Source organism: Balaenoptera ricei, chromosome 2, assembly GCF_028023285.1.
Source record: "Balaenoptera ricei isolate mBalRic1 chromosome 2, mBalRic1.hap2, whole genome shotgun sequence".
Lineage (NCBI taxonomy): Eukaryota > Metazoa > Chordata > Mammalia > Artiodactyla > Balaenopteridae > Balaenoptera > Balaenoptera ricei.
In genome coordinates this window covers 3,521,483-3,543,834 of record NC_082640.1, presented here as the reverse complement: position 1 = coordinate 3,543,834, position 22,352 = coordinate 3,521,483, and the positions used below count along the sequence as shown (strand labels likewise).

Below are 22,352 nucleotides of genomic sequence, written 5' to 3'. Positions count from 1 at the left end.
TCAATTTCGTTCCTTTTTGAAGCCCACGGCGGCTCCTCTCGCTCTGGGCTTTGGCCCCGAGGAAGCGGTAGGAACGGTCGCGGCAACAAAGGCCCTTCCTGACCAGCGGCGTCTCGTGATGCCTTTGGGTTGCTGCCCGCGGAGGATGCTGCTGCCCGCGGCTGCGGCTCTGAACCGACCGGCATGGAGTCCGGCGACATAAACGTGGACTCTACAGACTGCGACGTCACGGGACGCTGGTGAGGATGTTTGCAAGGCAAAAATATTTGAAGTTTCAGCAAAGAGAACGCGCCGTGCTTCCTCTAAACCGAACACCACAGCTCCTGTAACTGATGCTTTCACTCCTTGCGTAAGCTGCTGGGGAGCTCACAGCCAAAACTGTGTCCTGCTTCCCTGCACCCGAAGCAGGACATTTAGTGTGCCCTGCTGGGAGGTCATCTAACCTTTATTTTCCCGTTCACGTTCCTCTTCAGTCCCTCAAAGGGTTTGATGCCTCTTATTCCAAATAAAACCGGTTGGTATGAGGTTCACAGGATCGTTTCTCGACAGTCAGCAACCTGGACAACGAGTGCCCCAGCGTCTGTCCTTCCCGCTGTCTGCAGCCCAAAGCGCTAGGGCTGCTCGCGGGTATTGACGTTCATTTAAAATCCTGCCCTGGGGGCTTCCCTAGTGGCGCAGTGGTTGAGACTCTGCCTGCCAATGCAGGGGACACGGGTTCGAGCCCTGGTCTGGGAAGATCCCACATGCCGCGGAGCAACTAGGCCCGTGAGTCACAACTACTGAGCCTGCGTGTCTGGAGCCTGTGCTCCGCAACAAGAGAGGCCGCGATAGTGAGAGGCCCGCGCACCGCGATGAAGAGTGGCCCCCCGCTTGCCACAACTAGAGAGAGCCCTCGCACAGAAATGAAGACCCAACACAGCCAAAAATAAATAAATAAATAAATAAATAATAAAATCCTGCCCTGTCGTTTATTCCCTTTCAGTCCCACGCGGGGCTGGGCTCGTTTTCACAGCTCTTCACAGGACTCAACACCCGGCGTAAAGAGGCCTGAAAGGGAATCTGTGTGCTGGGCTCATTTTTGTTGAGTCAAAGTGGTTTTCAAAAGAAATTCTCTGAGCCTTCTGACAGCCCGTTTCTAAGATCTTCCTCCCTCCCTCTCTTGTTCCTTTCTTCCGTCTGGCCCTTCTTTCCTTCCGCTCCACACATACGTCCCTTAGTAGCTGAACACGTTACTTCATTTATTTGAGCCTCAGTGGGTTTTTTTTCTTTTCATCCATGAAAGAGGGATTTTTAAAAGGTCATAGGATGATTAGGTGGATTAAATGAAATCATTCCTATAAAACACCGAGAAACAGTAGAAGTGCAATGAATGTTAGCTCTATTCATTTAACACACATTTATGAAATACCGTATGTTAAATGCTGGACATACACAGACATTTCTCAAGGAAAAAGAATTCTCCGTATTTAAATGTGTGCAGGCGCGCACACCCACCCACTGCACTCCACCCCACACGGTGATCCAGGGGCAGCGAGGGACGGAGATTCCACTCGTGGTGAGGATTGTTGAACTTCTGGGACAGGCTGGGAGTGGCACCCCGCTCTGTCCTCCTCCAGAAGCCTTCAGGAGGCTGCTTTCACTACTTCCCATCTCCTTTCCTCACCCCAATTTATGGCATCCCCCTTCTTTTGCCTGTGAGACCCGCCGTCTCTGGTCTGGGGCTCCCTTTAAGGCCCCAACCCTGGGCCACACGTGAGGCCGGGCACTTCTAGTTGGCCACTAGGAAGAACTTTCTTCCCTGAGACTCGGAGAAACTGAAATAGACTACTGACAAGGGTGATGGGATCTTTCCAAGAGAGCTCTAGGGAAGGGACTGAGGGTGGACCTCTCTTGAGATCTATTAGAGAATTGAATGTCCTCCCTCAGCCCCTCCCCAGTCTAAGGAAAGTTCTTGCACTTGGAAGAGACCTAGCAATCATCTATCCCAACCTCCCTCTCAGTGCCACGTTTGGGATACCTTCTCTTAGCATGAATCCTCCTTAATTGTTCATTTATTCATTCAGTCACTCATTTCACAATATCTGTGACTCACGGCATCCTATGACCAGATCTTCACTGTCCCAAGCACGGGGTGGGTACAGGTGACAACAGCAAGGTAGTGTCCGACTAACCCAGAAGGATGAGAAAGTTGAAAAACCGTTGTCTCCAGACTGTCAAGTTAATAAAAGCAATAAACCTCCTTGGTTGTTTTAGGGAATATTCTGCAAGAAAGGCTTTGCATTAGAGGGGACATTCTGTCTTCCAGCCAATGCCAAACAACAATGGCAATGAAACGAAGAGGTATAATCACTGCCATGAAGAAACTTCTCACGTGTGTAGCCCTGGAAATGTGCACCATGCAACAAAGGATCTGAAACCCCGAATTAGTCTTGGTGAGTAACTCAGAGCCCCAGAGAATCTGAGGCAGTCATTGCCCTTGGACCTTCTGCACATCAAGACATGCAGAGTCTAGCTGCCGCACTTGGAATTCAAGTCGCCCAAAACATGGCCTCAACTTAATTTTCTCCTGAAAGGCTGCATTAGACCTTTGGAGGACCTAGCCACTGGTAGTGTCCACCTCTACCCTCCAAAGAAGGAGAATGGACAACACTATTAAAAACCATAACACAAGTATAAGGAAGTCCAATTCTGTTCCGATTTTCCCCATAATGTCTTCTTGATGCTGTTTTTAAAATATCAAATAAGAAATTCTTAAACAAAAATGGTGGGCGTCCTGGCCGTGTTGATGGCCTGGGTATGTGCTCAGTTTGATGGAAGGTAAGCAAACGTTGTCTGTTGTGTCCCCATAAGAACCCTCCATTCAGTCCAGCCTGATCTTGACCCCAGGCTCAAGACCTTGCAGGCTCTTGGACTTCTTTGCACCAAGCATCCTTCTTTCTTTTCCTCCATTATTCTTACTTTTCATTTAAGGCTCCCACTCACCTCCCAGACCAGTAGTGCCACCAACCGAGGAAGCCTCGGTTGGTTATTCCCACACAGGGAAAGCTCTCCCGCGGAAAGTGCTGTCTGCGTCACCCTATAATACACCACGTGTGACATGTCTCACATTCTTGCTTTATGCTTATAATTAACTTTTCAAGTGTGCTTGTGTTGTTTTACTAATGAACCTATGAATCTTTGAGGGCAGGACTGAGGTCTTCTTTTCCATCTGGTGCCACTAGGAACAGAGACAGCTTTCACATTTCAAAGATGCTTATCCCTTGAGTCAGTCCTTTCCAATCTGAGGGAGAAAGGGAGTCACTTTAGAAGCAGAAATTTTCTGAAACACTGAACATACATTTCACCTATGAAATACTGCACTAAAGGTTGGTGATTACTTGGTGCCAGTGGGATGGTAAATTGAAACACACCATCAAGCACAGATTAACATGAAAGTGAAAATAAAACCTTAAAATGTCATAAAAATGTTTAGAATCTCAGTAATACATCTTTAGCCCCCCTTCCACCCCATTCCTGCCCCCCATCCCCTTCCACTGTAATCCACGTTTGAGAGTGTTATCACAAGAGCGAAATGACTTGCCCATCACCACCTCAACTCCAGCTGTTTCCTGAGATGAGTCAGCCTCACTTTGCAGGGCACCGGAAGAGCGGGCACAGGGCAGTTGCATGTTTATGGGATGAGAGGAAGGTTGGAAAAGTCTAGAGCTTTAGATCCTGGTACCACTTCTGCAGGTCAAGCTTCTCTGTGTTAAGAGCAAGAAGAACCAGGAGGAAAAGCCTCAAGAGAAGTGTGAGTTTCAAGACAAGGTGGCTGCTGACGCCAGGTCTGCAAACAAGCAGCACGAGGCTAGCAGGTGGACGAGGTTTGCAGGGCTCATCCGGAAAGGGGGAAGGAGGGAGGGAGCCAGAGCACGCAGTAGATTGGGTGCGAAGCAGGAGGTGAGAAAATGGAATTGGCCAGAGTAGAGGGGAAGGGGACAGAAGCTTCTGGATCCTTTGCTTATTTATTTAGTTTTGGGTTAGGGAGATGAGCGTATTTGTAACTAACACGACTGAAGTTTCAAGAGAAGTGATGTGACTGATAAAACAAGCATGGCCAGCGTGGGGACTGAATTGAGGAGGAAGTAAGTCAGAGACAGGAGGGAAAAGCAGCTTGCATTACATAAGAGGCCTTTGATTATAAGTGAGAGAAACCAATTTATTCTTTATTTTTATTTAAAAAAATCTTATATTGGAGTTGATGTACAATGTTGTTAGTTTCAGGTGTACAGCAAAGTGATTCAGTTATACATACATACACCTATTCTTTTTCAGTCTTTTCCATTATAGGTTATTACAGAATATTGAGTAGAGTTCCCTGTGCTATACAGTAGGTCCTTGTTGATTATCTATTTTATATATAGTCGTGCGTATATGTTAATCCCAACCTCCTAATTTATCCTCCCCCCACCCCAGCTTTCCCCTTTGGTAACCATAAGTTTGTTTTCTAAGTCTGTGAGTCTGTTTAAGAGAAACCAACTTAAATCAGTTAAGTTAAAAAACAAAAACAAAAACAAAACAACAACAGAAGCATGGCTGGGCCTCAGGAGCTTCTGGAATGTTCCAGACTCTCCCTACTTGGCTCTCAGGCCCCCTCCGAATCCTCCTCATTCTTCTCTTGGCCCCTGAAGGTTCTTCAGGCTTCTTCAGTCTTGGTGGGAAACAAGGCTGAGGCTGCAGCCACAGGAGAGGCACTAGACTGACCCTCTTGGCCCCAAACCTAGAATTCTAGGGAAGGTTTCTCACTGGTCCATCCTGAGTCTGTAGGAGTCCAACCAGGGTCAGTAGGTTGCGCACGGCTGTGCAGAGGTGGCCGGACGTGAGCACGTGCCCCTGTGGGGACCACGCAGATGGGGGGAAGGAGGGGCAGTCTTCCCTGAAGAGGGGCGTCCGTCGATCCGTGTAGTTCAGAGGTGGAGGGGAGTTTAGAAAGTCTGACAGGTTCGCATCTCAAGTTTGTTTTGTTTTTGTTTTTTGTTCTCAGGGAAGTTGGGGCATCTGGCAAGAATCGGGGGTGGATGGGGATTCGGGCTAGAGAAGGTTTGGAACACTACCATGAGAAATGAGAAAGCCAGCAGGACAACAGAGCGATGTGGAGAAGCAGTCAAGGGTAGAAAGCCTAACTGTGCAATGGGGTCAACCCAGATTTATTCACTTGACAAACATTATTGATCACAATCTCTATTTAATCTCCCAGCATCCTGGACCCAGTACCAATAAAAACAGATGGTTGGGCTGATCCAACGCTGGAGAGTGGAAATGCAGGTGCTTCAGGTACAGGGGGCAGAGGAGCAGAGGAGAGGGGGAGGGCTGGGGCAGGTGGAGACCTGTCCACAGAAGGGGACACAGGGACATCATCAGGGAGGGGCTGACACTGTCGAGTCTCAGTGGTGTCCTGGTCATGGCCCTTCCCAGCGGAGATGACCCCTCAGGTTAGGTGAACGCATCCTGGTTTGCTCAGGAAAGTCCCATGTAATTATCCACGGCACCTCTTCTCATTACAGACAGGTCCCGATTTGGATGCTGGATCACGTGGTCAGCCCACCCTCGGCCAGGTCTGAGTGACTGGGGATTATGGCCTCCCGGGGATGTCACTTCACTGTGGCTTCCAGGCCTGGTGATCTGGAAAGAGTAAGTCCTGGCTCTCAACCTGCATCACTCCTGTGGGTCCCACCCAGGGAAATGGAGACTTCTGGAAGTGTCCAATGCCTGCAGTTATGAGGTCTGAAGAGAATGAATCAGAGAAGGAAACACAGCTGCCCCGGCCTCTCTGGCTGCTCACGGGAGGGAGAGGCCCCATCAGCGGAGGCCAGAGGAAACAGCTCCCTTCCTTGCTGGCAGCAGGCTTGGAAATACCACCCAAACCCCAGCTGGTTTCCCCGAGGCCACCTGATACACCCCGGGCGCCTCAGGGCAAGAAGTCCCAGAAACCACGTACAGTTTGTGGCCACCCACTTCAGCGTTTCTTGGCATAGAAATGACAAGGGCCGTGCAGGAATCATCTTTGTTTCTGCCACAGTGGGGACTGACGTCTTGCCCGAAGTAGATTCTTCACACGTACTCATGTGACTGAATGGATGTCCTCTCCAGAACAGACTGGAGCTGTCCTGTCTCAGAGGTGCCTCCGTTGGTGGCCTTGAACTTGGTTTGCAGACAAAAGTGCAACACTGCACCACAGGAGATGGGGCAGGTGAGGATGGGGGGGTGGGGGGGAGGCTGGCTTGAGTGGGGCAGGGTTTTTTTCCTGACCCCAGCTGGTGATCAGCTTATATCCTAAAGCAGGAGGATTAATAACCAGGGTAGTTTTATCCCTGTTAGAATGTAACTACAGATGTGGGCTTATTGGGTGAAACAGCTAATCCTTTCTACATGTGGCTCACTCGGGAAATACGATGCCTGCGGTTGGCAAAAGCGCTCTTTGCACAGGGGCCTGCTGCTGGGTGTGGCCTCTCTCTCCTGGGCTGAGTGGACAGCTGGCCGAGGGCGTCTGTGCTCTTGCCTCTTGGGTGAGCTGACTTCTCACTGGACTGGTGATGGAGGGGAAGGCACGAGGCCTGTGTGTCTGTGGACCTGAAGGGGGGCAGGGTGCAGTTGAAGGAAAACGTCAGGTGTAGGAGTGGGTGGGTGCACGGAGAGGCTGGAGGGGGGAAAAAACACTCTTGGAAAAATCAAGGTTTATTGCGACTTCAAGTCCCTGAGTCTTGAGGCAGCAGGAGGAGGGAAGGGGGAGCCCCAGATCGGAGCCAGCAGGCACCCAGGGATTTACAGCACGGTATGGCTGGAGGCCCCAAAGCCACGAGACACAATTCATCAAAGAGCTGCTGCTGCTGGAGCAGAGATGAAAGGCTTTCCAGGCCCGTCGGTGATGCGCTTGCAGCTTTCCCCGGGGCAGCCACCTGCGGTGAGTAACAGGAGACACGGCTCCTCCCGGCGCCGAGGCCTGCGAGTCCAGAGCCCCCGGCTGCCCGGGGAGGGAGGCATCCGGGAGCCCAGGGGAGGTTGGGAGGTGGGCGGGGCCTGGGCGGGGGCGGGGCCCCGGTGAGCCGGCGCACGTGACCGCCCCCTCCCTCCCCGCGTCGCCGCCGGGCGTGGCTGCGCCGTCCCCCGGCCGGGCCTCGCCCGTGACCCCGGCCCCTCCAGCGCCGCGCAGCACCGCGCGCAGGAGGCCCCGCCTGCCTGCCCCCCGCCTGCGCGGGACCGGCCGGTCGCCTCCCCCTCCTCCCTCTCCTCGCCCCTCCCGACTTTTCAGTCCGGACTGCGGGGGCCGGAGGTTAAAGCTTCATTCCTGAGTGCTGCGTTCCAGAAACTTTTACAGATGCCCCGGCGTTCTTGGAAGACGTTGAGAGGAAATCCGAGCGTCCGACATCCCCACCCAGACGCTCCAGAACCAGAGGTGGCATCTGCCCCTGGACCCGAGGGGGCTGGAAAGGGCAGAGCGGCCAGGGGGCTCGCGAGCAGGCCGTCCTCCCCTTCCCTCTCACCTGGGTCCGTCATTGCCGCGCCCTCCCCCACGCCGCGACCCTCTCCTGCGGGCGGGGGCGGGCCGTGCTGGGGGAGGACTCGGCCTCCCGGGCGGTCCGGGGTTGGGAGGCTCGCATCGCCATGGCAACGAGCTCTTCCCGTGGGAATACCGAACTCCTGAATGTGCCGCAAATTGGAAAGGGACCCGCTGAGTGCCAGCTGGGGCTCCAGGCGGGCGGGGGCAGGGCGGTGTCTGCAGGGAGGCGGGGCGCGACCGAGCCTGGATGCTGGGCTGCGCGCGTTTCCTCGGAGTCAGCTGGGGCCACACACGCCGGACACGTGACGCGCGCTGCAGGCCCCCCCCGCCCCGCGGGCTCCGGGTCGGCTGACTGGCTTAGAGCGGCCGCGCCCAGCGTCGGCCGGCTGAGGAGGACGCCTCCCCTCTGGGGGTCTGCCCCGGTCCCCTAGCCGATGAGACCAGTAGCTCCTGTTGGGAGGACAGGCGGGGTTGGCTGTGGAATTCAGTTCTACGTGGCTGAGGCCATTGGCTTCTCTTGACAATTTTTTTTTTTTCAGTTTTAAAAGTTGTATCAATCATTAAAAAAGCATAATTCATTTTTTTAGTTCAGAAAGGTGTAAAGAAGGAAATGAACATGAGCCACAATCCCCATCTTTCCACCCAAAGATGACCAACCACTGTTAACATTCTGCTGTCATCCTCCAGATAACGCCCACACGGTCACCTAGGGATGTACTAGTGACAAAAGTAGATTCCATGATGTTTTGTCGCCTGCGTTTTCACTTAACTTACCAAAGACATAGAAAGATATAGAAAAATCTGCACTGTTATTTCTAATGGCAACATAGGGTTACTATAACTTATTAGCCAAATTGCTATTGCTGGAAATTAAATCGCTTCCCCATTTTTACTCTTCTGCATGATGATAAACGTCCTTCTGCATACATTTTTGCACCCAGTCTGTTAATTTCCTTAAGGTAAACTTCTAGAAGTAGGATTACTGGGTCAAAACATATGGGCATTTAAAATTTTGATGCATATTTCTAAATTATGGGTCGTGGGTGGTTTTTTTTTGAGAGCCGGTGGACTTTATTCCCGCTCCCCGCCCCGCCCCAATAGGTCTTAGGAATAACAGGGAAAAATTCCTTATACAGTCTGTATTCCCCCCCAAAGCAAGACCTGAAACAGAGTTTGGGTGTGAATAGTTCCTTCCAGGGGCCATCCAGGAAGCGCTCTGAGGGTCAGCAATCAAAGGGTCAGTAATGAACGTGTTAACTGCTGGGGGCCGTGGGGTCCAGTGCCGCCGGGGACCCTCTGGGCGACCACGCAGAACACCCCAGACTTGACCCACATTCGTTTCTGCAGGGCATCAACTCTCCAGATCGTTTGACTTTCCCCGCTGTTATTTGGAAAACGTCTGCGGGTAAATTCCGAGGAAGGCCCAGGGGATATGGCTGGAGCACCTACAGCCTCAGGTACAAATGAATGATTGACCCTTGCCCCGAACCCAAACCAAGGGAGGAGGTTAATCCAGGACAAAATTGCAAAATGGGTTAAGATTTCATCAGCCCCTCCACCTTCCCTCTCTGCTCCCTAAACCATCTCTTGGTGCCAATCCCCGCCCCTGCCCCAGGCTTCCGAGGTATTTGATTCTCTAAGACACATCAAAGAGGTCTTCTCATGATTTTCTCCACAGTGTTAGAGACAAAGGCTGTTAGTTACCTTTCCAAGCATGTTTACATTTGAAGACAGGCACCAAGAACTCTTCACTGAAGGAATTGGTGATGATGTTGGCATTTCAGGCACGGTGGCAGCTGAAGCCTTTTCTGGCGGGGCACCCAGCCTGAGGCCGGTCCAGCACCGGAATTCTGCTCGTCCTCTCCTGACCTACGGCAGGTGAGAGGCAGCAGGAAGGCGGAAGTGGAGGGGTGGGGGGAGGGAGGGAGGAGTCCAGAGCCTTGCTTTGCCCACATGGATGACACTCCCTGGCGTGTGGATTTAATTTTTTTTTTAATTTTTGAATTTTTAAAAATAATTTTTGGCCACACCATGCGGTGCACGGTATCTTAGTTCCCCAGTCGGGGATCGAACCCCTGCCCCCTGCATTGGAAGGTGGAATCTTAACCACTGGACCGCCGGGGAACTCCCTGGCCTGTGGCTTTTAGAAAATGAGGCAGGAAAGAGGAAATCAGGCTGGCTCTGTTGCTGGAGGGGAGGGGAAATAAGTGAGCCGCCAAGGCAAGTGGGGTGAGACCGTTGTTAAGAAGAGGATTGAGCAGGTGAAGAGGATGAGGACGCATCTCCACGGGCTGTGGGCGCGATGAGGCACTTGGATGAGGAGCTCGCGGCCACGGTCCACACCTTCCCTTCCTCCGGTGTGTCTGCCCTCCTTCCTCCCTGGCTCCTCCTCCTCGTGTCCGTCAGGGGGTCCGCTTTCTCCTGCCTGCCCCCACAGGCTGATGCTACCTAGTGTTCTGTCCTGTGCGCCTTTTCTTCTCCAGCTGCACACGCAGTCTGGGCGGTCAGCGTCCCTCGCGGCTTCTGCTGCCGCCACCGCATGCAGACGCGCACAGATGCTGGCCCAGCTCGTCGGGAGCTCAGGTCCCGACTGTCCAGAAGTTGACAGCATTCGGGGTGGTGGGAGGAATCTTGGGCCAGACACGTACTCCCTTTGGTGTGTGGTCTCTGGTTGTCACATTCGAGAGCTCGCGTCCCCAGTGGAGTTGTGAGCTGCGTGAGGACAAGGGCCTTGGCTTAGACTTCCCTGATTAGCCTCCTGCAGTGCCCACGGTGGAACGGCCCTCTGTAGGTGTAGCCTGTAGGGACAGGCAGAAGAAAGCAGACCCCCTAAGGGACACGGAGAAGGAGGAGCCAGGGAGGAAGGAGGGCAGACACACCGGAGGAAGGGAAGTTGTAGACCGTGGCCGCGAGTTCCGCATTCAAGTGCCTCATCGCACCCACAGCCAGTGGAGACGCGTCCTCACCCTCTTCACCTGCTCAATCCTCTTCTTCTCCTCCTCCCCCTCCCCTCCCCTCCCCCTTCCTCTCCTCCCCCTCCTCTCCCCCCCCCCCCCCCCCCCCCCCCCGCTTGCTTGCCTTGGCGGCTCGCTTCTTTCCCCTCCCCACCAGCACCGTTGTGGGGACCTGGGAAGGATGAGGTCCAGCGCCCTCCTATGCAGCACCTTTTTGTTTTTACCGACTAGCCCCCTCCTACAGTCCACAGTCCCTAGGAACCCTCCGCTCACCACGTCGAGTAGGTTTCCTCTTCTCACTCTCTCTCCTCCCTTTGCAGTGTCTGGCGCTGTTTCCCGCCTCCACCATCTTGAAACTATCCTTCCTTGGCCTCGGTAATAATAGCACACCCGCTCCCCGTCCTTCTGTCCGGTGGGCTGTTGTCCTTCGTCTCCTAAACATAGTTCTCCCCTGAGACTCCATCCTCTGGGGCGGCGTGAGATAGTGGAAAGGATGCAGGTTTGGGAGCCAGAGTGACTGTCTGATTCTGGGCTGTGTCATCTATTAGTTGGGTGATCTCTCTGAGCCTCCATTTTCTCAACTGTAAAGTGCAGATTAATCCCGAGGGTTGAAGGTATTGTAGGTAAAGGGCCTGACACAAAGTCGTGGCTAAATGCAGGGCAGCTGTGGGTGTTCTCTGCGACTCTGTCAGGCATTACACAGGCCCCTGTTGACTCGCCTCTCGCCTCTCACCTGGGGGTGCCAACACTCTCTCTCCAGCCCTGAATTCTCTCCCACATCTGGTCCCCAACTCTGCTATCTGTAGGTGTTTCCACTTTTGACGTTCTGTCATGACCCGTGTGGTAGCCTGCATAAACCAAGCTTGTCATTCTTTTTTCTCCAGAGCTCTTCCTGCCGGGTTTTCCCTGATTCAGCCGCTATTCCCAGACTCTTGGGATCAAAAAGCTTGGGAGTATCTTTCATTCAGCCATCTCTGTGGCCTTTCATATTTGGAAATCACGATGATTATTGGTCCAGTGACTTCACATGCATTTGTGACTTCATCTCAACAGGATTTTGACGTCAGCTGTTACAGAAATGAGGCCTGGAGACACAAAATCATCTGCCTGAGGAGTGAATAGGAGAGCAGGACTCGACTCCAAGCCTGGGCTTATCCCATTTCTCGGAGGTTCCCTCCCCGGCGTGACTGGTAGCCTGGTTGGTCTCACATCCCACTAACTCAAAATGCTGAGGCCTCTCCATCTTAAAGACAAACTGATAAACCTTTGCCAGTGCCTGTCTCCAGCTCTTAGCCTTCTCCTGCTTCCCCCTGTACATACCCGCAAGCCTGCCTTACGCTCTTGGGTTCCTCAGTCACTGCAAGCTAGTGTCCGCCTCCCTGGAATGGCCCCTGCCAAGTTCCCTCTGTCCCCAGGACACTCTGTGGCCCTCGCCGTACCCGAGTCCTGTTTAACCCCATCACAGCCCCTCTTCCTCCCAACATGCCTCCCCTTAGCTTCTCTCCTGGATTTCCTTCTACCTCTCCGGCCATCCTGCCCTAGTGCCCTCGGCTCAGCCCATCACCTGGATGCTGCGAATCTCCAGGTTTGGGGTCCAGGCCATCTTCTCTTTACAAACCCCACGTTCTCCTTGGTTGGCTCATTTCCTCATGTGGCTTCAGTGACCACCACCATGTCGACAACTCCCCAACCTCTCTCTCTAGCTCAGATATTTCCCTGTAGCTTGAGATCTTCATATCGCTCTGAACGTGGAGTTCTGGTCCTGAATCCACCACTTACCAGCTGGGTGACTGTGATGGTTAATTTTATGTGTCAGCTTGACAGGGTGCCCAGATATTGGGTCAAACATGATTCCAGGTGTGTCTGTGAGGGTGTTTCTGGATGAGATCAGCATTTGAATACACTGAGCAAAGCAGGTGGCCCTTCCTAATATGGGTGGGCCTCATCTGATCCAAGGGAGACCTGAAGAGAACAAAAGGGCTACCCCTCTGTGAGTGACAGGGGAACTCCTCCTGCTGACCGCGGAGCGGGGACATCGGTCTTTTTCTGCTTTTGGACTTGAACTGAAACAGTGGCTCATCTTGAGTCTGTTGGGTTGGAACTTACACCGTTGGCTTTTCTGGTGTCAGAACTTCAGACTCAGGCCAGAACTGTGCCATCAGATCTCTTGGGACTCCAGCTTGTTTTTGTTGTTGTTGTTTAAAGATTTTTTTTGATGTGGACCATTTTTTAAAGTCTTTATTGAATTTGTGACAATATTGCTACTGTTTTATGTTTTGGTTTTTTGGCCACGAGGCATGTGGGATCTTAGCTCCCTGATCAGGGATCAAACCTGCCCCCCTGCATTGGAAGGCGAAGTCTTAATCATTGGACTACCAGGGAAGTCCCCCCACTCCAGCTTGTTGACTGCATGTCTTGGGACTTCTCAGCCCCCAAAATTGGTAAGCCAATTCCTTATAATAAATCTTTTAGATATAGATATATAATAGATAGATATAAATAGATATATCTCCTATTAGTACTTGAGTTTTCTTACTATCCTAGGGTTTACTCTATAGATCAAGGAACCAGTGAGGTTTCTGTCAACTTCTAATATCCATTCCCGTTGTACATTTGGGAAGCAGGAAAATGACCACAGGTGGGTTTGTGGACCACAGTGAGGCGTACATGGATCAGGAGCCCTTTATTACTAGATCATCATATGACACTAACAGGGGCCATAATGGTACTTTGGGTCCCCATCATTTCAAACCCTGTATCCAACAGTCCTCAGAAGATCTGGGCAGTCTCCTTTCCCCACTGTACGGGTATCTGGGTAAATGGTCGTAAGTCCCTTTGGAGGAAAGAGTGAGGTGTCACGAGTGACCCAACCTTTCCTTTAGTTGATGGATGTGGGTCTGAAGACTGGCTCAGATCTGGAAACTGCGAAAAGGACTGTGGCTCTCCACCGGGGCTCCAGACATCTTGGTGCTTATTATTCTCGGCCTCTTTTGCTCACCCGTATGTACCAGGCAGTGACTTTGCTGCTTGCCCATCCGTCTTGCCTCTGGGAGCACCATGTTCTAATAGTCATGCCCACAGCTCACCACAGGTCCGGGTCCTTGGTTGCCATTCTGCCTTTGCTGTTCGTTACAATAATTGTGCCTATCCTGTTTCTCACGGTTAAGTGCTGCCCCTGGCCTTTGATATTCTAGGGTCCAGTACCATCCTCATTACCACCGAAAAGCCCAGACTAAACCGCGTCTCTTATCATCAGCCCCAGACTACAGAGGGGTCGCCACTGACTGAAGCATCTTAATGATGGTGGTTCAGCTCTCCCAGTGCTGTCCTCAGCACCTGGGCAGATGTTTGTCCTCCAGGCCCTTCTGAGGGAAAGTCAGCTGGTGTGTCTGGTCTCACGCTAGGCTAGTCCTAGTGCATCCATGTCTCCAGCCTTTTGATCCCTCCTTCCATGGTTGAGCACAATGATCCTGGCATTGCTTTTTCCAAGCTTGTAAGAGCCATCAGGACTTCCCTCTCTCATCCCGCCCCTAGGCCCTTGCCCATGATGTGAAATCCTTGTTCCAGGGGAATGGTTCCATATTAATAAACGTGCCCTGACTCGGAGTCTTCCCTCCGTGACCCGGCATTCTTCAGATGCACCCCCGGCACACACTTGCAGCTCCTGCCCATCCACGTTCACCCACTCCTGCGGCTCCTCTGGCATAGAATTCTCCCCCCTTCTCAGGCCCAGCGAAGGAGCCTTCACGTGGGTTATCCTGAACCTGACCCTAGTCATTGGTCTGGTGGCCAGCAAGAAGGGGAGAGGGGAGATCGTCAGAGAGCAGTCGTCATTGTGGCGGCTTTTGCCTCGTTGGAGGCTTGTGCAGAACGTACAAGGAGAGGCTGCTCTCCTTTAACGAGGTGGAGGGGCCGCTTCTGCAAACTCAGGAGGTTCAGGGGAATCTGGGAGCTTCAGGGTTCTCAAATGCAGCCACCCAGAAATACCCACTCCCCCATTTCAGTCCCTCAGTCCCTCCCAGTCTGTATCAGGCCCTGACGTGGATGGAAGAGAGTCGCTTTTCTGGAAGTCTTGTTTGGTTCTCAGCTTGGTCTACCTTCTGGCTCCAGGAGAGGGTTTTTGTTTGTTTGTTTAACAGTGCCAAGGAAGCCTCTGTCTCTCACAGTTTGCTTTGGGTTAGTCATTGATTTCCCCCAAGCCTGTCATTTTCTCTTTTCAGTGCCTCAAATGATGGTCAGCAATGGCCACCAACCCCACCGTCCTTTAATTACTCTTTGCCCTGTACCTCCCATGTGCCAGAGATATTGCAATAAAGTCCATCTCTTTCAACCTGTATTCCCTTTCAGCTCACCCCCCAGTGAAGGTCTCAGCAATTACACTGCTACATCAGGCCAAGGTCTTTCCGTACTCCCACTCGACCACCAGAGATGAGGGTCCTCACTGCCAGCTAGGTGGCAAGTGATCAACTCCGGAATCGCATCTTTAGAATTTCCTCTGGAGAGTATTCTTGGTACCAACGGTCTTAGGGTAAGCATCCTTCAAGCAGAGTCTGAGACAGGGATTTGGGTTACTGGGATTTACTGAGGGAGCACTCTTAGGAGAAAGGGAGCGTAAGGGAAGTAGGGTGAGCCGGGAACGGACCAAGGCATGGAGAGGGTCTCACGTGGGACCCAGATACAGCTTGATCTCTTGGGTAGCCCTGGAGCATGGCCTGGACCACAGAACCAATCCCACCTTGAAGCAAAGGAGCCAGGCTTTTGTACCCTCATGTCAGTTGGTCATTAGCTGCAGATTTCTGCAGTGGGGTGGGGGGTGTGACTCCGTGGGTGAGGTCGCTCCCGGCTCCCGTTTGGCTGAGGACAATTTTCTGGTAGTTCGCAGTTAGGTTCGCTGGCCTGTAAAGTGATCCGGGCAGGACATCAACAACTCCTAAGACGATTTCAGTAAATAACACCCAATCCATCAGTTGCTCAAGCCAGAAACCTGGGACTTATTTTTGTCTTCTTCCTTTTCTTCAATTCTCAGTCCAGTCAATCTCCAAGATATGTCTTTAATTTCCTAATCACCCCAGTCACTTTTTTCTATTCTCACCGTCACGACCCAAGTCGACATCGCCACCATCTATTGTGTATATTCCTGCAACAGCCCTTAACTGGCCTCTGGTTTATTATCTGCAAGACAGCCAAGTTCAGCTTTCTAAAATCCCCATCTCTTCATGTCACTTCCTTTATTAACCCTTCAGTGGCTCCCATCACTCTTATGATAATTTTAAACTGCTTTATGTGGCTTAAAATATCCTGCATGACCTCGGTTCTACTCTCCTTTCCTGGTTCAGCTCTCACTACTTAAAATCTCAAAAAGCTGACCCAAATGGACTTCTTTTAGTTATATTCAAATATGCCACACACTGTCTTTACCCTCTGTCTTTGCACATATTTTTTCATCTGCCTAGAACACCTTTGCTACCTCTCACCTGATTACCTCATGTGAATCTTTAAGACTCTGCCAAGTTATACTTGCCCCTGAGAAGCCCCCGAACACCTTGTACTCCACTATCATACCCTGCATCATGTGGCACTGCAGTGGCCTATATCTCCTCACTACAGTGCTTTCCCTCTAGCACCCCTTTCCTGAATTTTTAAAGACAAGTTTCCTTCCATTTTTCTCTTCTCTAGTGGTTTGGCAGTAATACATGCAATTTCTACTCTTTAATGGTTTAGCACGAACTCATGTCTACTTAAATCCCAAGCTCTGTGGCAGCAGAGATGATGCTTACATTACTTACTGCTGTGTCATCAGTGCTTGGTGTATGGATGGAGCTCAGTAAGTGTTTGCTATGTAAAATAATAAATGAATAAAAGTATCTCATCTCCTTTTCAACTGCTGCTCTAGATGCCAGCACCTGCAACTGTGCCTTGCAGATAGTAAGTACTTAATAAATATTTGTCGAATTCAGTAGTGAGCTTAGCTTTTTCCTTTCCATTTGTAGGACAGCTGTTCTGCCTGATTCAGGTCCTCAGCACCTGTGTCCAGGGTCATGTAGCAGAGAGTGACATCAGTAAATTGTAGACCAGGAAGTTCCAAGTTCTCATTTCCCCACAGAAACACACACACACACACACCCAAACAACAGCAAAAAGAAATGGAAGCTGTCTTAAACAACTTTGTAGGAGCTCTAGAAAATAGTCAGATAGTCAAATGTTTACAGCAACCAAGAAAATGCCCTCCAAAAAAAATCCATTTTCAAAATGGTGAGAAAATTATGTGATATTTTTACTCACCCTAGCTCCAGCCCACCTCACCCCTCCCAGCACAATGGTGATTTTGGTCTTGAGAAGGTGGCAGACCTGTTTCCAGTTTTCTCCCTCAAGCCGGAAAGGGCATACCTGGAGGAATGATGCAAGCCACTAGTCCCTGTTCCACACAACTTGAAATGCAGGTGGGTAGTGCTTGTAAAAGCTACAAGGCAACTACAAACTGAAAGATATCTGGGTGGAGACATACAGTAGACCATCTAAGGTCAGGAGGAGAAGCTGAAGTTAGATGCTTTTGGAAATTAGGACATTTAAAAGTAGCCTTGTATTCAGGAGAATTTAGAAACACATGTGCATATTCAGGGAAGATACATGCTCAGAAAAATCCTGAGAAGAACTTAAGCATTTACATTGGGCTGATCCTTAGGCTCAAAGGAAGCCTAGGTAAGTGGTGAAGGAGTGTCCCTAGAACTGAGCCAGTCTGCAAAGACTAGGAAAGGTGGCTGTTCTCTCATTTTGGAGTCTTCTTTTGGTGTTTTTGTTTGTTTGAGCTCCTGGCATTTCAGGAAATCTCTGTCAAGATCCTAGCTGAACACAAGCAAAAGAAATAGAAACTTCAGAGATTACATGTGATAAGGCATATAATCTTTGCAAAAATATTTTGGAAAAGTATCATAAATGTACTACTATAGCCTTCAACAATAACCATAGGAAGAGAGGGAGGAAGGAAGGAAGGAAGGAAGAGAAAGGAGAGAGGAAACCAGCAAACCCTGAGGAAGGGGAAGAAGTAGAATCTGATTTCCAGAGTTACCACATTATAGTAGTCAAATGCACAATTTTCAACAACAGCAAAAGAAATCACAAGGCATAAAAAGAGTCAGGAACACATGGCCCATTCAAAGGAACAAAATTAATTGACAGAAGCTGTCCCTGAAGAAACCCAGGCATCAGAATTACTAGATAAAGACTTTAAACCAACTCTCTAGGGAAAACATGGACAAAGAACAAAAGGAAATTAGGAAATCCATATGTGAACAAAATGAGAATATTAACAAAGAGATAGAAATTATAAAAAGGAACCAAACAAAAATTTTTGAGCTGAAAAGTACAATAATTTATATAAAAAATTCACTAGAGGGGTTCAGCAACAAATTGGAACAAACAGAAAAAACAATCAGTGAACTTGAAGATAGAATGATTAAAAGTATTGAGTCTGAGGGCTTCCCTGGTGGCGCAGTGGTTAAGAATCTGCCTGCCAGTGAAGGGGACACAGGTTCAATCCCTGGCCCGGGAAGATCCCACATGCCGCGGAGCAGCTAAGCCCGTGCACCACAACTACTGAGCCTGAGCTCTAGAGCCTGCGAGCCACAACTACTGAAGCCCGTGTGCCTAGAGCCCGTGCTCCGCAACAGGAGAAACCACTGCAATGAGAAACCCACGCGCCGCAACGAAGAATAGCCCCCGCTCGCCGCAACTAGAGAAAGCCCACGTGCAGCAACAAAGACCCAACACAGCCAAAAATAAAAACAGATAAATAAATAAATTTATAAAAATATATAAATAAAAAAATAAAAGTATTGAGTCTGAGAAGCAGGGAAAAAGGATGAATAAAAATGCACGGACCATAAGGGATTTGTGGAATGCCATTAAGTGGAACAACTTATGCCTTATGGGAGTTTCAGAAGAAGAGACAGAGAAGGAGGCAGAATGATTATATGGAGAAATAGTGGTTGAAAACGTCCCAAATTTGAAAAAAGACATGAGTTCAAGAAGCTCCATAAACTCTAAGAAGGAAGAGCCCAGAGAGATCCATACTGAGACACATAATCAAACTGTCGACAGCCAAAGACAGAATCTTGAAAACAGCAAGAGAAAAGTAACTTGTCACATACAAGGGATCCTCAATACGATTTTTAGCTGATTTATCATTAGAAGTCATGGAGGTCAGAAGGCAAGAGTATAATTTGTTTAAAATGCTGAAAGAAAAAAAATTGTCAACCAAGAATTATATATCTGGCTAAACTGTTCTTCAAAAATGAGGGAGAAATTAAGACATTCTCAGATAAACAAAAGCTGAAGGAGTTCATTGCCACTAGACCTGCTCTACAAGAAATTCTGAAGAGAGTCCTTCAAGTTGAAATGAAAGGACTTTAGACAGTAGCGCAAAGTGATATGAGATCCACAATAAAGGTAAATATATGGGCAAACATAAACTTCATCATTATTGCAATTTTGGTTTGTAACTCTATTTTTTATTTTCTATAATATTTAAAAGACAAACACTAAAAATAATTATAAATCTGTTACTGGGGATACAACATACATAATAATAAAGTTAATAATCAATATCAGAGCTAATCTGATGCCCACTGGGGATCCAGAGCCAGGAAAGAAAGCAACAGAGATCAGGTTACGTGGTGCCCAGGTACCATGCACACTTTCCTTCTCCCTGGTTGACCGTTCACTCCTGTGTTTGTTTGTGTACTCATTTGTTCATTTGTTGTTATCATGCATTTAGAATAAAACTCAAAGTCCTCATCATGGCTTTTCAGGCTCCTAGCTGCTTCTCCAGCCTCATTTCTTACCACTGTTCCCTCAGTCTGGCCTCCTGTCTAATCTTCACACATGTCAAACATCCTTGGGCCTCAGGGCCTTTGCATGTGCTAGGATGACTAATCTGCTCCGTGCATCTCTCACCTTCCAGCAGGCTAACCTGGGCTTGCTTTCATGCTAGCCTAGAAAGTTTCAGAGAGAAAGAGAGGACAAGGCCTCCCAAGGCCTAGGCTGGCAACTGACAGTTGGTCACATCTGCCACCTTCTACTGGCCAAAGCAGGTCACAGGGCAAGCCCAGATTCAAGGGATGGGGAAAATGCTAGAGGCTGTGTGGTGCAGAGACTTCAGGGTGGCTGCTGGGACCCCTGCCTCCTGGTGTCCATGACCTTGTATGATCCCCCTCTGAGGGTGAGCAGGACCTGTGCTTCTATCTACAGAATATGATAAAGGTAACAAAACATCACTCCTATGATTAGGTTACATTACACAAGACTCCCTCTTAGCAAACAGGGGCTAGAGACTCTCCTTATGAGCTTAATGAAAGAAGCAGCCGTGTTGGAGAAGCTCGCATGTCAAAAAACTGTGGGCAGCCTCTAGCACCCGGGGGTGCCCCCAGCCAACAGCCAGCACGGAGCTGGGCCCTCAGTACAGCTGAGCAAGGGAAGTCTGCCAAGACCCTGAATGAGCCTGGGGGCAGGTTCTTACCCAGCCGAGCCTCCAGGTGAGGACTCAGTCCAGACTCCTGCACACGGAAAGTCTGAGATAATAAACCCATGTTATCTTAAGCCATTAAGTTTGTGGTAATTTGTCATGCAGCACAGAAAATGAATGCAGCCTGGGTTCAGCTGATAAGCAGTAGCTGAGAAATGGAGTGTCCTTAAAGGAGTCTGATGGTTCCTTCCAGCTTTACCGGGGAACCCAGAGCCCTCAGCAGGTGAGTTGTGATGGACCATGTTTGCCTGGTACTGGCTTTCTCACGTGAACTGACCTACCTAAAATTCTAGAGTGGGAACACATAGAAAGACAGACCGTGTTGATGGATGGAGCCCAGCATGGCCATTCCCCGTAGAATGGGATGTTATGAGGTCCAGACTGGTCCTCCCTTCCCACCCACAAATGCACTCAGACCCAGTTTCCAATGGAATCTCTAGGGGTGATGTGACTGGGATACAGTCTTAATCCCAGTAACCTGGAAAGCACGAGAGGAAGAGAAGCTGGTCTCAAATTTGTGATAAAACCAAATAAAAAAAGATTTCAAAATAAGTTCTGTCTTGTCACTTGCAAGTAATTAAAAGAAGATGCAATGGTTAACGAATTCTTGTTAGACTTGCTTTTATGATTAGGGAAGCACCCTTTGTAATTAGCATATTAATTGCTGATATTCATATGAGAGCTTGAAGATTTCAGTTTAAAAAATAGATTAATATTATCACAGTCTTCTTTATATTATCAGTTTGTGGTTTGAGAAAGAGAGGTGGTGCAAGGGTAAACAGCATAGCCCCTGTTTAAAAAGTCACAAACGTCAAATGAGCTGGATACAGATGATCGAGTTTTTACTCTGTGCTCAAATGGCAGACCTGAAGCTGATTTTGCCACCCACATGACGGATGAGGAGGGCACGATCGTGTCTGTCCACTGAAGCCACGGGAACAGTGCTTCCCCTACGACTCCGCTGGGCTGCCTGCAGTGGTGGGGTTTAACGTTCTGCCTTCTCCCCTCGGAAGGCCCTCAAAGAACAGCCCACAGTCCCCGTAGGATGTGGGATCCTGGGGCACCAAATGGCACCGGTTAATCAGATTCTTTCCAGAGAATTTGAAAGTGTGATGCAAAACCCAAGTCAGGAAATGTTGGCAGAATTACGAGGTTGCATTACTTGATGAAGACAGACAAGCAGGTGTGGTTCTGGATCCTGGGCCTTTGTTTCCTCCCTTCTTTCACTGTCACTCCAGAAACCTGAGCCGATGGGGGGCACCCCAAAAAGCCACTGCAAGGAGGGAGCAAGACTTTTCTCTCCAGCACCCAAGGCAGTTCCTTCCACTGGAGAGGGCGCCAGGCCTTAACACCGGCGGCCAGAATGGCAGCCGAGGGGCTTGACGTGAAAGAGCGAAAACTCAGGTTTTGCTAAAACTCACCCCAGCACTGCCTTTCCTTCCAGAAACTTGACCTCAGGGCTCCAGGTGCTGAGCTGCTGGTGAAATGCTTAGGTCTGCCCAGAGAAGAAAGGCAAAGGCAGGCGGGAGCAGGTGGCAGCCCCTCTGTCCAACCTAGAGGGCCCTGGGAGGCGGACAGACTGCTCGTACCCCGAGCTGTCTCTCTTGCAGCCAGGCCTCTGCCGTGCAGGTCCTGCGGCCAGAGCCGAGTTCAGCACCGCTCAGGGCCGGGCTCCAGTCCGGAGGTCAGCTCCTGCAATCGGGCCTGGTGCGCTCGTCACCTGCTGTGTGAGTGACTCACCTCCATGAGTCTCTGAGCGGCTCTGGGCTTCGGGCTTCTCTCCCTCCTGTAGAACACGGTCTGTTCCCGTGTGGCCCTGGGTGTGGCATCACAGCAGAATCTCATGACCAGGAAGAAGTCTACTTTTTCTGTGTCTTACACGAAGGAGGGTTTATTTGGCTGCATGTAAAAGACTCCAAATAATAGTAGCTTGAACAAGACCAAAGTTTCTTTCCCTTTGACGTCAAAGCCTGGAGGAAGGCGCTTCAGGGCAGTGTGAAGGCTCCTGGGCCTCCGTAAACTGGGCTCTCCACGCCGCCTGCTCAGCTGTCCAGAGGGTGTGGTTTTGAGGCTCAGGGTCCAAGGTGAGCTTCTGCCGGCTCGTCCACGCCCCCAGAGCAGGATGGAGGATGCGGGAAGGAGATGCACGACCCCCACCTTTAAGGGATCTTGTCCCAGAAACTACACACGTCCCTTCCTCACTCTCTGTAGGCCGGCCGTCAGCGGGCTGCAGGAAGGCAGAGAAACGTGGCCTCAAACCCAGCTAAATATCTGCGGATCTATTATTGCGCAAGAAGCAATAAATGATTACTGAGGGAATGGCACTCGGCCTCCGACATGG

At 50.2% G+C, this 22,352-nt stretch overlaps 3 long non-coding RNA genes across 7 annotated transcripts in view; 2 read left to right on the top strand and 1 right to left on the bottom strand.

Annotated features, from left to right (window-relative positions):
* The window catches only part of LOC132356803 (uncharacterized), a 38,297-nt gene extending 37,343 nt beyond the window's left edge, over positions 1 to 954 (top strand). Inside the window, exon 5 of the long non-coding RNA XR_009500076.1 lies at positions 23 to 954. This is a non-coding gene — a long non-coding RNA (uncharacterized LOC132356803). The remainder of the gene's footprint in view (positions 1 to 22) is intronic.
* A 5,001-nt stretch (positions 955 to 5,955) lies between these two features.
* Positions 5,956 to 20,951, top strand: LOC132356774 (uncharacterized). 5 transcript variants are annotated; one of them, XR_009500061.1, is made up of 8 exons: positions 5,956 to 6,229; positions 6,466 to 7,432; positions 8,885 to 8,994; positions 9,216 to 9,415; positions 11,545 to 16,416; positions 16,779 to 16,931; positions 20,117 to 20,234; positions 20,876 to 20,951. It is a non-coding gene; the product is annotated as an uncharacterized LOC132356774 (long non-coding RNA). The 5 variants fall into 5 exon arrangements; XR_009500075.1 differs by lacking the exon at positions 20,876 to 20,951 and having other exon boundaries at positions 5,960 to 6,229; positions 11,545 to 12,932; positions 14,839 to 16,416; positions 20,117 to 20,533; XR_009500067.1 differs by lacking the exon at positions 20,876 to 20,951 and having other exon boundaries at positions 5,957 to 6,229; positions 9,322 to 9,415; positions 20,117 to 20,533.
* On the bottom strand, positions 6,699 to 7,824 carry LOC132356807 (uncharacterized). The gene is made up of 2 exons (XR_009500083.1): positions 7,521 to 7,824; positions 6,699 to 6,935 (listed from the first exon to the last, which is right to left on the bottom strand). It is a non-coding gene; the product is annotated as an uncharacterized LOC132356807 (long non-coding RNA).
* Positions 20,952 to 22,352: the final 1,401 nt, after the last annotated feature.